The 14,097-nt window shown below is 41.1% G+C and overlaps 1 protein-coding gene across 1 annotated transcript in view; it reads left to right on the top strand.

The window, feature by feature from the left end:
• The first annotated feature begins 1,557 nt into the window (after positions 1–1,557).
• The window catches only part of DGKB (diacylglycerol kinase beta), a 471,047-nt gene continuing 458,507 nt past the window's right edge, over positions 1,558–14,097 (top strand). The window contains exon 1 of the mRNA XM_067562119.1: positions 1,558–1,656. The gene's annotated coding sequence lies outside the window, so the exon portion shown is untranslated. The remainder of the gene's footprint in view (positions 1,657–14,097) is intronic.

Consider the following 14,097-nt stretch of genomic DNA (forward strand, 5'->3'; position numbering starts at 1 on the left):
TTTACTGGCAAAGAAAATGTCTACTTTCACTTTATATAGCTCCAGTTCCACCTTTAATCCTCATCACCTGCTGCAGTTGAAAAGTTAGTGTGAGTGAGACTATGTCACCAAGGAACACTTCTCTAAAATCACTGACTTTTTTTTTCTCCCCAGTTTTGTGTGTTTGTGGTGGGGATGCACAAACATGTTGGAAATAGTTGTTTACATCAGCCAGATCCTATCCTGTCTTGAATAATTTCTGGGAGTTACTTAAAATGGGAGTCCAAAGTGTTGGCACCACTCAGAGGTCTCTCAACACCTTGTGTGATCAAGTCCTTTAATCAAGGACTAGCTCCCATTATGGAAAGACTCTCATTAACTTCAGCTGTAGTTGGATGTGGCCCTTGTCTATTTCCTCTCTTTTAGGCATTGGTTCTGAGGATCCTTCAATAATAAATAAACAATGCTCTTGAATGTAATGAAGAGATACACTTAACGCCCAGCTTCTATTTCACTAACAGAGGTAAGTGTGTATGTACAGTGGGAAATAAGGATGTCAGATGATGAAGTAGGTAGAAGGAAAGAAGGCCCCGGTGATGGAGATGCCTGGGCTCCACTGTGGTTAGAAGAATTCGTGATTGAATTAAAAATAAACACTAAACTCGGCTGCTGCCGCCAATGAATTAATCACTAAATACCCAAATGAGTGCTTGAGACCCCTCCCTGTGGGGAAAGAAGTGGGGGAACAGATGGAGCGGTGCATAGCTGAAATTAATTAGCGGCAGCTTCATGCAGGTATCTAGATCCCATCTGGCAAAGTAGGTTAGGCTGAGAGGGGTGCTGGGGAAGGCGACCGTACTTTGGTGACTGAGCGGTTCCTTCAGCTGTGGGCACAGGTGAAAGGCTCGGTGTGCCAGCCGGCAAGTCCTCAGAGCTTGGGGCGAGCTGCGGGAGCCTGAGGTCCTAGCGAGGATTCCGAGGCAGATCGGAGCAGATGTGAGGTGAAGGGTGCGACACGCTGCCAGACATACGCGCTGAAAGAAAGAACGAGACAGACAGACCGACCGACCGACTCCCGTTTGACAGGCATGCCCTGCCACGCACTGACCAATGAGCACACGCGGCCCACCGCACCCGCTGACGGACACACCCGGGGCCCACACGCAGCCAGCGCCCGCAGCTGCACACTAAGCACCCTGCCGCCACGGGCGCACGGGCCCTGCCATGCTGCACGCGCGCGCCAGCACGGGAGCCAGCCCCCACGCGCCGGAGACGCGGGGCGGAGATGCCCTGGCCTGAGGGGGAGCCAGAACCAGCGCGGCGCCAGTCCGCGGGCTCCCACTAGGGGGAAGGCTGCGGGGCCGGGGGGCGAGAAGCCGGGCACTGGGCGGGCTCATTGCCGCCGCCTGGAGCAAAGCGACCGCCACGAGCGGGAGGGATCCAGGAACTTTAGGTAAGTGCTGCCCATGCAGCAGCAACTCCCCTCACCTGGGGGCGGGGGGAGGGGACTGAGCAGCTGCCGCCTCCTCCCTAGCAGCAGCAGTTGGGCTGTGCGGAGTCTTGCCTTCCCGCACCAGTAGCAGCAGCAGGAGACAGCGGGGCTGGAGCTTGTCAGCTCCCAGCAAACCGAGCGCGCGCCGCCCGCAGCCCGGGAGAATAAAAGCCGCTGGACAACAGGTACCGCCGCTTTGCTGGTGTCTGGCTGGCGCTGAGCTCTCACTGGGCTGGTCTCATTGGGAGCTTCTGTGCGAGACCCTCCCCTCCAGCCCCCAATCAGAAAAGGGGTGGGGGGCTCGCTGGTGCAAAGCCCGCATCCATGGCAGGGCTGGCGGGTTGCACATTCCTGGGACAAGAGCCGCGCAGTGAAGGTGCGCTGTTAACAGGAGAGCTCTGGCCATCTTCTATCAGCTGGGAGAGAATCTGCTGTTAGCAGCTGTTCTCTAGGCGAGGGTTGTGCTGCTTCACTGGGGAGCCAGGTTAGGGGCTTTGCTGCAGCAGCAGCCTGCGAGGGAGGTGACGGTGGCAGAGACGGTGCATTTGCAGTGATCCGGCTAGAGGACCAGATGCTGTTATTCTCTGGTGTGCTAATCCCTCTCTCACTCCAGAGATGCATATTTGCTTGTTCTGCATCGCACTGCAGTAAGTTAGCAAATCACCGGGTGTTTAGATTGATTGCAGTCTTGAAAGCTGAGGGGGAATACGTGCGTGTATACAGGGGATGGGGTTAGGAAGAAAGTTGTAGCAGCCGTGTGTGCATTGGATGTTTCATGATTCATTAATCTTCAGTCAGTTCCCACTTAATGTCAAGTCCATTTGTCTCGCTGACCTATATCGTTTTGTTCATGCCACAGTAAATGTCATGCTGCCTGTTGGCTTTTCATCAATTGTTAGATTCAGTACACTAGGTCTCTTAAGCATGCAGTGTGAGTAATAGTGTAATGAGTGGATGAAACAAAACATGCAACTGGAAACTAAAACTGAGAAGGCCCATCTCCTGAAACTTTTTGTTGAGGTGGCAGTCTATTTATCTAAATTACTTTCCAAGAAGGAATTAAAAAATATTGCGGTGTTATATTTGCCTAAACTTTCAGATGTCTGAGGTCAATTTATTACAGTTCATTCATGTTTTACATAGTCTTTGGTTCATTTTGTTGTGTTAAAGAAGTGTGAAGAGTTTGGTTTTTTTTTTAAATGTCAGCAGTGTTCACATTTAAATTTCTCATAATAAGTGCACTGTTTTTGAGGTGGATTAGGGATTTCCTCAAAACATTAGAACATCATGAATATTCTTCCTCTTCCAAACAGGCAGTCTTTGAGTTCCTCTGGTAATAATTCTCATGGAGACCGTTTTATAGAGGAAAACCAATGACCTTTTGCAGTATTGGTAGAAAGGAGAAGTTTTAGTCATCTTTAAAAACAATTTTAACAAGGATAGTATAGCTTCCAAAAACCAACATTGTAAAATGTCAGCAAAAAGAAAAGGTGTGGCAACAGAATGAAAAGAGGTATCAATATTTCCACAAGTGAAAGGGAGGAGGATGGGGGAGAAGCCATAACACAAAACCCATCTCTTCTTAAAAGAAATGCCACACTCCTATTGAGGTTTAATGGCCTATTTTTTCCCCCGTTTTATTTTTAAATGGAATTTTTTTTCATCTGCTGAAACCATCCAATCACCATTATTACTGTAGGTTCCAAGGAGTGTCTTAGACCAGTGTTTCTCAACCTTTTTGATACCAAGGATTGGCTTTTATATTGTGTCAGGGAGATCGCGGGCTTCCTATACTGTGTCAGGAAGTTCTCAGGGACTGGTGCTGGTCCAGGGACTGGTCATTGAGAAACTCTCTTAGACCTATATGAAAAATATGCCTGGACCCCCCTCCCATGCTTTGCAGATGAAATGACGTGTGTGTGTGTGACGACAATTCAGAAATACTGCATTGTGTGGAAAGCATAGGATGTACTGAATGACAGAAGCTTCTAAGAAATAGCTGACATCCAGAAGCAGAATCTCTTACAGGGTTATCACCATAGTCATTTGTGGAGGTGGTACAACATGGACATGCAGAATAACAGCTGTTTATCAAGCAATGAAAGCTCTCAAACAATGCTTTATTAGGGGACTAAAATGGAGAGTGGGGTAAACTCCACTTCCCTCTCAAGTTTTAAATATTTTGGGTGAAGATCTAGCAACCCTACTGGAATAAGTGGGATTGCACACATCTAACAGAGTACAGGTTCTTATGTTTTTTTTATGAAGAGGAAATATGTGCAGGATGCTACTTACAGAAGTTGTTTCATAAGCTCATAGACATGACATAGAAAAAGATGTTTACAGTGTGCAGCTGTGTTGGTCCCAGGATATTAGAGAGACAAGGTGGGTGAAGTATGTCGGGTCAGTATTAATAGATAACTTATTTTTTAAGAGTTTAAACAATCTGAGAGAAGCAAAGCAATTACTGATTAAAGTGTATTGTGCAGTTTTACTATGTACAAGGATTTTTGTACCATCACACCCATGAGGCAAAATGTCATTCATGTGGTGCCTTTTTAGGAAGCAGGTGGACAGCCCTTGACAATTGCTGAGATCACTGGAGGAGGAATGAATAGAATAGTGAAACAACTGTAGGAAAGCTGCTAGAGCAGCACGTGAACAAATCTACTTCCTGCTTTGATTGATGTCTTTACAAACAAATTTATGAGGACAGGCTGGCTAAACCTATGGGAATAAGTCAACACTGTTAGAAACTTTAAAGACAGTCAGCTAAATGACTGAACTGGACTTCTGTTTTTGGTGCATGCTTATACTATAGCATCTGTAAATGTTTTTGAGTTTCTCTTTTGAAAAAAGGAAGACGGACTTAATATGTTTGCATTCAAGTAATTTTGATTTCAAATAACTAGAGGGAAGCTTATTTGAATGTTAGTATAACATTCATTTCCTCTTTGAATTGGCATGACCTTTACGGTAAGTACACTGTTACGTTAAATTGACCTTCTCCCTGCACACAATTTTAACAGGTCTTTTTTTAGCAATTATTTCCGCCATTTTCTCTATTTTATAATTAAATTTGTCACAGAGAACATATTTTATAATGAAAGCTACATACATAGTGTATCTCCCTATCCTTTGACCTTGGTTCCACAGTCTATTGTGTCTGGCCAGTTGTTTCCCACTGTGTCCACAAGTGCAGGAGAACCAACAGGAGAAGATATGGGTAGGGAGAGGAGAGGGATGTGGAATGGGCTGTTCTTGCTCAGTGGCATGCTGTCCAAGAACATAGGAATCTCAGATAGCTCCACAGATGGGAAGGGGAAGGTACCTGGAGGGTATGGGATTCAGGTCTGTTCCTTCGCTGTGATTTGACACCCTCCTGAAAGGTAGTGTGGAGGATGACAACATTTAGGGGGCACCAAAGGAATATTGCTCCATGGTGGACAGAAAGCAGTTCAGAGGCATAGACCTCTGGTGGCATTGATATATACTTTGGATAGCAATAAATTGCTACACAAGATGAAAGGCAATAGAGAAAAAATGTAGTCCTTTATGATGGAAAAGCACAGCTATAGGATGACTTGGCTCATCAGTTGTAAGCTCTTTAAGGTTGGGAACTTCTATATGTTGTTATGCTCCAGGTGTACCTGTGGTGATGTATAAATAATAACCTGGAGTTTTCTCAGTATAATTCTCTACACACAATTGAAAAAATTCTTTGTAGTAACATAGTACTTCAACACAGTAATTTTTCTATACAATGGTTAGCACGGTATGACACTTTATAGCTGTACAAGCCAATTAGTAATGCTGTGAAAAAGTTTAGAAAGTGACCTGCTATGCCATCTTGAAAAATAATTTCAGACTTTTAGTTATTTTTCGTGTGTTCTCACTTTTATATTCTCTGGTGGGGAGAAAAAGCCACTCAGAAAATTCATATATTGGCATTACAGCGAGAGTTCTGTGGCACCTTAAAGACTAACAAATGTATTTGGGCATAAGCTTTCGTGGGCAGAAACCCACTTCGTCAGATACATGAAGTAGAAACTTCATATAGATGTATGTATATATGTGTATATATATAATATATCATATACCATATAGATGCATGAAGTGGAAACTTAATATATTGGAAGACAAACTGATATTACTAGTTTGCCTAATTTTACCTTTTTTTTCCATGCCATTGCTGATGTTTTAATTATGCAGTGATAAAAGTAAATGATTTGATGAAGATAAATGATAGTATTATATTCAATCAGCCAGGTTTGCTGAGTACAGTGTCGTCTTTTTAAAAGCGTATGTACAGTATGTAATTATCCCGAAACATCAAGTAAAACAGCTTTATACTATTTAAAACATTTTCCTCTTTGAATTTTTTTGCCTTTACACTGAAGATAATGGAAAATTTGCCTGAGTAATGCATGCAGTATTGGGCTCTGAGAGTTTTCTGTAGTTAGTTTGACATACATTTGAAATATTAAGAAATATAAGCATTTTGAGATTGCTTAATTACTTCTGTGACTGACCAGTTTGGGGTGAAAGTAAGCAACTTGTGACACCATTGTGCTGCCCTAAACTTTTCAGAAAGAAAGAGTGCACTTACAAACATTACTAACACTAGAGTGACAGATATTAGAGTTCTAGTTGCTGTAATTCAGTAACTTCTTTCTCCTTCCCACCTCCCATAAATGTTCTATTTTAAATAGTGTTTCTATTATTTACTGTAATAAACTACAAACTTTTAAAAAATGACAACTAGGTAAGTTTTTTGTTTTTAAAATATATTTGTGCCACGAATATCGGTATCTCAGTGTTGAGGTCAATCTTAATCTTTTTGAATTTCATGCAACTTCATTGGGAACAGGAATGGAATTTTTTGTATATAATAGCAGGGGGATTTTTCTCCCCTCATCCCCCTTCCCTCAGTTATTTTAAAATTTTATAAAAACATTTTTTCATTAAGTCTTTCGGTAGAATTATGATTGCTTCATTTGAGGACTCTGGATTTTTTTTTCCGTATTTTCTTTTTATTTTTTCTTTTTTAGTAAGACAATTTTTGTATTTTAATAGAAAGTCCTGCAGAAGCTGTATGAATTTTGGCAAGTTGTTAAAATTGTTAGGAGTTTTTGGTGACCTATATTTTATTTCACCTGTCAGAAATAAGACTGTAAATTAGGCTTGAAAGAAAAAAAATGTCTTATCTGTTTAAGCACAAAAGAGCTTATGTGCCTTTCTTTTTTAACGGAGTTTCCAAAAGCTCAAATTCTCATCTTAATCATTTTCTCCTACTGCAGATACCCTGTAAAATAACTAAGCTTGTAATGCTGGCTATTAAAGTAGTCAGGCTGAAATGTATGGTGGTTTCCTTGGAGGTAGGATGACCAAATAGCAAGTGTGAAAAATTGGGACAGGTAGTAGGGGATAATAGGCACCTATATAAGAAAAAACTCCAAATATTGGGACTGCCCCTATAAAATCAGAACATCTGGTCACCCTACTTGGAGGTTAGGCTGAAAGTGTTGTGAATATGCTAAAAAATTGAGTTACACAGTTATGCAATCTCCATGAAATAGATAGAACAGGATATTGACTTGAGGCTAGTGTACTAGTTTCATAAAATGCAGGCAATGTTGGCACTTACGTATATGTAGCTCGTGTATCTTCTCTTTAGTCAGTGCCCAAGTTCATGGCCAGGTTATGAACTATTTTCTCCCACTGGTGAGGAGTTATGAGCATGAGTAGACCCACTAGTTGAAATCTTGGCCCAATTGAAAACATAGTGAGTTTTACTATTGTCTTCAGTATGAATACTTATGTGATGAACTGTTAGTCAATGTGAGTAAGGAATCACAATCTGGCTTTTAAAGAGGGATTAGTACAACATGAGTAGGAGAGGGGGAAAAAAAAATCAGTGCATGTGTCCAAAGCAGTTTTGCCCGAAGTATTTACTATGCTGTGTGCATCATCATACATTGTGGACCACCCACTGTGAAAAACTACTCCGCTTCCTAGTTAGCTGTCTTGTGTGAGTTTATGAAGCATTCTGTTGCCCCTGGGCAATTGACCCCTTTGCCCCCTCACATTAGCAAGTCTGCTCTTGCCAGTTCTGTTTGTCTGTATAGAGAGATCTAGGTGGAATGCTTAGTGTTAGTTGTGAGCCAACTGTTTTTGGAAGCTATACATATTACCAGTAGAGGTTCTTTCTGCCTTATCTTCTCTAACGGAATCACTTTTAGGCCCAGATGGTGCCTGAAGGGGAGATATTGTCACATACCCTTGCAAGTGAAAAAACACATTGCTGTTGCCCAAAACATTACAATAGATATTATTTCATAGGCAAAAACAACCTTGTCCGTTTTTATATCCACTTTTGCTCCTTGGGGTCTTATCCTACACAAGTAACATCCTGAAACACCACTGGGCTCAATGGGAATTATACATGTTAGGATTGTAGTATCTATCCCAACTGGTAATTAAGACAGTGGTATCTGTCACACGTTAAGTGTTACATGTTGCGCTAGCTCTGTACATAGAACTAGCATTGATATAATTTGTACATGAAGGTGGATTGACATCCTTTGGTATAAACAACAAGAGTCCTGTAACATTTTAACGACTAACAAATTTCTGCGGGCATAAGCTTTTGTGGGCTATAACGCACTTCATCAGATGCTTGAAGTGGAAATCACAGATGGGTGTGTGTGTGTGTGTGTGTGTGTGTGTGTGCGCGCGCGCGCGCGTACACATACATACACACATCCAAGGGTAAGAAACAACAATGGGGAGGGCAAGTGCTAACAAAGTAAATTCAGTTAGAGTAGATGAGGCCTATTCAGAACCATTGATTAGAGGGTGAGAATGTGTGAACAGTGACAATTACTTCTTGTAATGAGAGAACCATTCCAAGTCCCTATTCACATCGAGTCTGATTGGGTCAAGTTTGCATATGAGTTCCAGCTCTGCAGTTTCTTGCTGAAGTCTGTTTTTGAAGTTTTTTTGTTGAAGTATGGTAACTTTCAAGTCAGCTACAGAGTGTTCTGGGAGATTGAAGTGCTCTCCTACTGGCTTAAGGATGTTACCATTTTTTATGTCTGATTTGTGTCCATTTATTCTTTTGTGTAGTGACAGTCCGGTTTGGCCAATGTACATGGCAGAGGGCTATGATGGCATATATTACATTAGTAGATATGCAGGTGAATGAGCTCCTGATTGTGTGGCTGATGTGGTTAGGACCTGTGATGGTGTCACTAGAGTCGATGTGCAGGCAGAGCTGACAACGGGGTTTGTTGCAAGGATAGGTTCCTGGGTTAGTGTTCTTGTTGTATGGTGTACTGTTGAATATTTGCAGGTTGGGGGGCTATCTGTAAGCAAGGATAGACCTGCCTCCCACAGCTTGAACGAGTGAGGGATCATTTTCTAGGGTAGGTTGTAGTTCCTTAATAATGTATTGGAGAGATTTTAGCTGGGCGCTATAGATGATGGCCAGTGGTGTTCTGTTGTTTTCTTTGTTGGGTCTGTCCTGTAGTAGGTGACTTTTGGGTACCTGTCTGGCTCTGTCAATTTGTTTCTTCACCTCTCCAGGTGGGTATTGTAGTTTTAAGAATATTTTATGGAGATCCTGTAGGTGTTTGTCTCTGTCTGAGGGATCGGAGCAAATCCAGTTGTATCTTAGCACTTAGCTATAGACAATGGATCGTGTAATGTGTCCAGGGTGGAAGCTAGAGGCATGAAGATATGTATTGCAGTCAGTTGGTTTTCGGTATAGGGTGGAATTAATGTGACCATCCCTTATTTGTATTGTAGTGTCCAGGAGGTGGATTTCTTGTGTGGACTGGTCCAGGCTGAGGTTGATGGTGGGGTGGAAATTATTGAAATCTCGGTGGAATTCTTCGAAGGACTCTTTCCCGTGGGTCCAGATGATGAAAATATCATCAATATAGCGTAGGTAAGAAGAGGTGCTTGGGGGCAAGTTTTGAGGAAGTGATGTTCTAGGTCAGCCATAAAAATGTCGGCATACCGTGGGGCCATGTGGGTGCCCATAGCTATGCCACTGACTTGAAGGTATAGATTGTCTCCAAATCTGAAGTAGTTGTGGGTCAGGACAAAGTCACAAAGTTCAGCTACCAGGTGTGCCATATCATCATCAGGGAAAATGTTCCTGATGGCTTGTAGTCCATCTTTGTGTGGAATGTTGGTGTAGAGAGCTTTTACATCCATAGTGGCTAGGATGGTGTTTTCTGGGAGATCACCGATGGATTGTAGTTTTCTCAGGAAGTCAGTGGTATCGCGGATAGCTAGGAGTGCTGGTGGCATAGGGCTTGAGGAGAGAGTCCACATGGCACTCTCACAGCAGGATTATCAGGCTAATGCCTGAGATGATGGGGCATCCAGGATTCCCGGGTTTGTGGATCTTGGGTAGCAGGTAGAATAACCCTGGTCAGAGCTTAGGGGGTGTGTCCGTGTAGATTTGTTTCTTTAGGGAGTTTCTTAAGTAGATGTTGTAGTTTCTTTTGGTATTCCTCAGTGGGATTGGACCGTAGTGGCTTGTAGAATGTGGTATTGGAGAGTTGTGTGGTAGCCTCCTGTTCGTAATCCGACCTATTCATGATGACTATAGCACCTCCTTTGTCAGGCTCTTTGATTATAATGTTAGAGTTGTTGTTGAGGCTGTTGATGGCATTGTGTTCTGCACGGCTGAGGTTATGGGGCAAGCGATGTTGCTTGTCTACAATCTCAGCTTGCGAACGTCGGCGGAAACACTCTATGTAAAAATCTAGTCTGTTTCAACTGTCAGGAGGAGTTCATGCAGAATTCTTCTTCTTGTAGCGTTGGTAGGAAAGTATCTGTGAGTTAGTGTGGTGTTCAGTGGTGTGGTGGAAATATTCCTTGAGTCGGAGATGGCGAAAATAGGATTCCAGGTCACCGCAGAACTGTATCATGTGTGTGGGGGTGATGGGGCAGAAAGAGAGTCAAGACAGACTCTTCTGCTGGGTTAAGTGTATAGCTGGATAGATTTACAATATTGTTGGATGAATCAAGGGTATCACAGTTGTGGTCCCTTGTGGCATGTAGGAGCTTAGATAGTTGAGTCCTTTTTCCTCTGTAGAGAAGCAAAGTGAGTGTTGTAAATGGCTCATTTTGTTTTTGTAAAGATCAGCCATGTGAAAGTTTCTGTGGAAGTTTGGCTTTTCATGAGATTTTCCACATTGAGAGTTCTTTCTTGATCTTTTGTTTGCTGTACAGGATGCTGATCAGGTGGTTCTGTAACTTCTTTGAGAGTGTGTGACACAATCTCTCAACATAGTCTGTATAATATGTCGATCGTAATAGATTTTTCACTTTCAGTCCATTTGGTATGATGTCCATTTGTTTGCACTTGGAGAGGAAGGTGATGTCTGTCTGTATCTGTGTGAGTTTTTTCATGAAGTTGGTATCTTTCCATTTCATACGGCTAAATTCAGTGCCTTCCATGGTGAAAAATTCCAGAGGGATAGTAGCCGTGTTAGTCTGTATACAGCAAAACAACGAGAGTTCTGTAGCACCTTAAAGACTAACAAATTTCTGCGGGCGTAAGTTTTCGTGAGCTGCAACCCACTTTGTCAGATGCATGAAGTGGAAATCACAGATTGTGTGTGTGTGTACACATACATACACACACATCCAAGGGTAAGAAACAACAATGGGGAGGGCAAGTGCTAACAAAGTAAATTCAGCTAGAGTAGATGAGGCCTATTCAAAACCATTGATTAGAGGGTGAGAATGTATGAACAGTGACAATTACGTGTGTGTGTGTGTGTGTGTGTGTGTGTGTGTGTGTGTGTGTGTGTGTGTGTGTGTGTGTGTAAATAATAATAATTCCTATCTGTGATTTCCACTTCATGCATCTGAGGAAGTGGTTTGCAGCCCACGAAAGCTTATGCCCACAGAAATTTGTTAGTCTTTAAAGTGCTACAGGACTCTCGTTTTTGCTGTATACAGATGAACACGGCTACCCCTCTGGATCTTTTCATCCTTTGGTATGTGGAACATGGAAGGAAGAATCTGACATTTGTACTTACATACTCAGAGCAAGTCACAGACAGAATTTTACTTGGCTAAAATATTGAGTAGGAGACTCAAATTAGTTTCAAGGGCAGTTTTAAAAATGAAGCAGCCTTATACAATTACACGAACATGTATTCCTTGGCAGAAAACATTAGCTCTTTATTTTTAAAATCTTTATAATAAACATAATATTTTGTTTAAAAACAGTTGTTTTGAGTTTTTTGGATTTTTTTCTTTTGCTATCTTTAAAGTATATTTCAGTGCTCTATCTCCCATAATCAAATCCAAAGTAATTTAAACTGTCATTAAACATTTTTCTGATGAGTATAATTTTTATTGCTGATTAGAGTCTATATATCATCAAACATTCATCATGTTCTGTAATCATGATTAACATTTATAACTTCCAAAAAGATATCTATTGCAGTTTAAACCACTCTGTAATTAATTGCAGGGGTTAAGGAATTTTAAAAACTATTTAGAGGATGATAAAGCAGTAAATGTGGCAGTGTTGGTTTTTTTTTCATTGACTGTTACAGCAGTGCAGAAGACCCATCATTGTTTTTAACTCCTGATAATTAGGATACTTTTTAAATAGAGCTAGATGAATATTGCACAAAAAACCTACTAATTTTAATTTGGAATTTTAGACAAATTCACTTTGACTACATATGTATCCCCTTTGTGTTGACTTTCTGCAGCTATTTGAGCAAATAAGAGTTATGGACAGGAATGTTTGTAGAAACATTTTAAAGTGAATTTTACAGAATTTTGTGAGAAAATAAGGTTATATGCGTTACTGTTCTTACTGGAAATCTGATTCTAAGGGTTTTGCTTCACCATTCAGGAACAGAAAAACACCTATCTGTATTTGTCCAATAATAGCTTTAATTTTAATTTCATTTCATATAATTAATACATCTGAGAAAATTGTGATCTGCTCAGAGGCAAATAGCTAAAAAAACAAAAAAGTAACATTTCTCATAAATGATTTCTTTTTATGAAATACTCGCTCAGCTTTAAATATAGGTAATAAACACATGTAGCCCACCACTACGTAACATCCTTCACATTTTTTTAGCAAGAGTCATATAATTTAGTGAGGTGTTGTGTGCATGTCTGTGAAATACAATGCTTATCTGCCACTTTTCAGCTGTAGCTTGCAACCTACTCTGTGCCTTATCACACTGACGTATGCAGAGCCATAAAATGCTGCATTTCAGATACATCCAAAAAGTCTTACATCTTTGCTGTCAATGTATCTAATAGTAGCCACTAGATTCATTGTGTTCTGACCTCTATCATATGACAGGGTATTAACTGACACTGATCCTGGACCGGTGAATGGGGCCAGTGGGGGAAAAAAAAATAAGTAGCCCTATTACATTACAGTGCTCAGAATCTGCTGGTTCCAGTGATTGTTTCAAAGTACAATTATTTTTCAGTTTTTAAATTCATTCACACTGTGATGCTTATGTTCTGAACTTCCAGAATGCTGATTTGAGAAAAATTGATATAAAGCTTGAAACTCTCTCATATGTAAATGTTCAGAAGGGGACTCTGTTTTTGTGGGTGGTATGTTGATTCTGCAAATGGATTGATAATGTCCATTACCCATGCAATTTGTTACCGGCACCAAAGTGTGGGATATCACGGGGACTGTGGAAGGCACAAAATTTCATACTAAGATTATGTTAAGGCTTAATTTCCAGCAGAAATTGTGGTCTGAATAGTGTGAGATGTACATGTATTGAGTTTCTTCTGTCAACAATAGCCAAAACATTTTTTTGTTTGTTTGTTTTTGTTTTTAAATGGAACCATTTGTTCTGTGGATTTTCCCAATACTATATAAAGTTCTTGAGCACTGATGTTTGCCTTTAACTTAGGGTCGTCACTTTAGCAGATGTGTAAAACCCATTCAACAGCCAGCTTGCTAAACATCTGAGGGAGTTGCAGAAGGTAAATTATTTCACCTAAAACCAGGATAAAGTCATTCTCTTGGGTCTAAAGATTGCCCTCATTCTTCATGCAGAACTGCAGTTGATGTTAATGGGAATTCCACTAATGCATGGCCGAATGGTAGTATATAGTCTCTGAGATGGACTTTAGGTAAGTGATTTTTCAGGCAGTAACATGAAAATAAGTAGTGAGTTGTACATGAAATGCTCCTTTTAGTCCAGACTATATCACCTTTGGAGTTCCAGCATCAAGAGATGTGGTGGTAAGCATTTTTACATCCCTTGGATCTTCAGTTTAGTGATTCTTCTCACAACAGACATCTCTTAAGTCACTTTATAGAGAGATGCATGTGCACTTCTGAGGGAAGTACTGGACTATAGGTCTAAATAAAAGGATAAGTATGTGTGTTTGGGCAAGAGAAGATAGTTTTTAACCTAGAATTTGCTGCACTGGAGCATGTCTTTGCAAACATCATCCTGATTTCTAGGAATAACAACATTTCTATTATACAACCAAGGGGACAGTAGTTGTTGGAAATGAACCTCAAGCCTCCTGGGGGGAACTAAAATTCTCACTGTGAATCTCCAGGTCTGGCCCTTTGTTGTGCTGCAATGTTG

This window comes from Emydura macquarii, unplaced genomic scaffold (genome assembly GCF_026122565.2).
Source record: "Emydura macquarii macquarii isolate MOO-44397 ecotype Brisbane River unplaced genomic scaffold, CSIRO-AGI_Emac_v2 contig_2422, whole genome shotgun sequence".
Taxonomy (NCBI): Eukaryota; Metazoa; Chordata; order Testudines; family Chelidae; genus Emydura; species Emydura macquarii.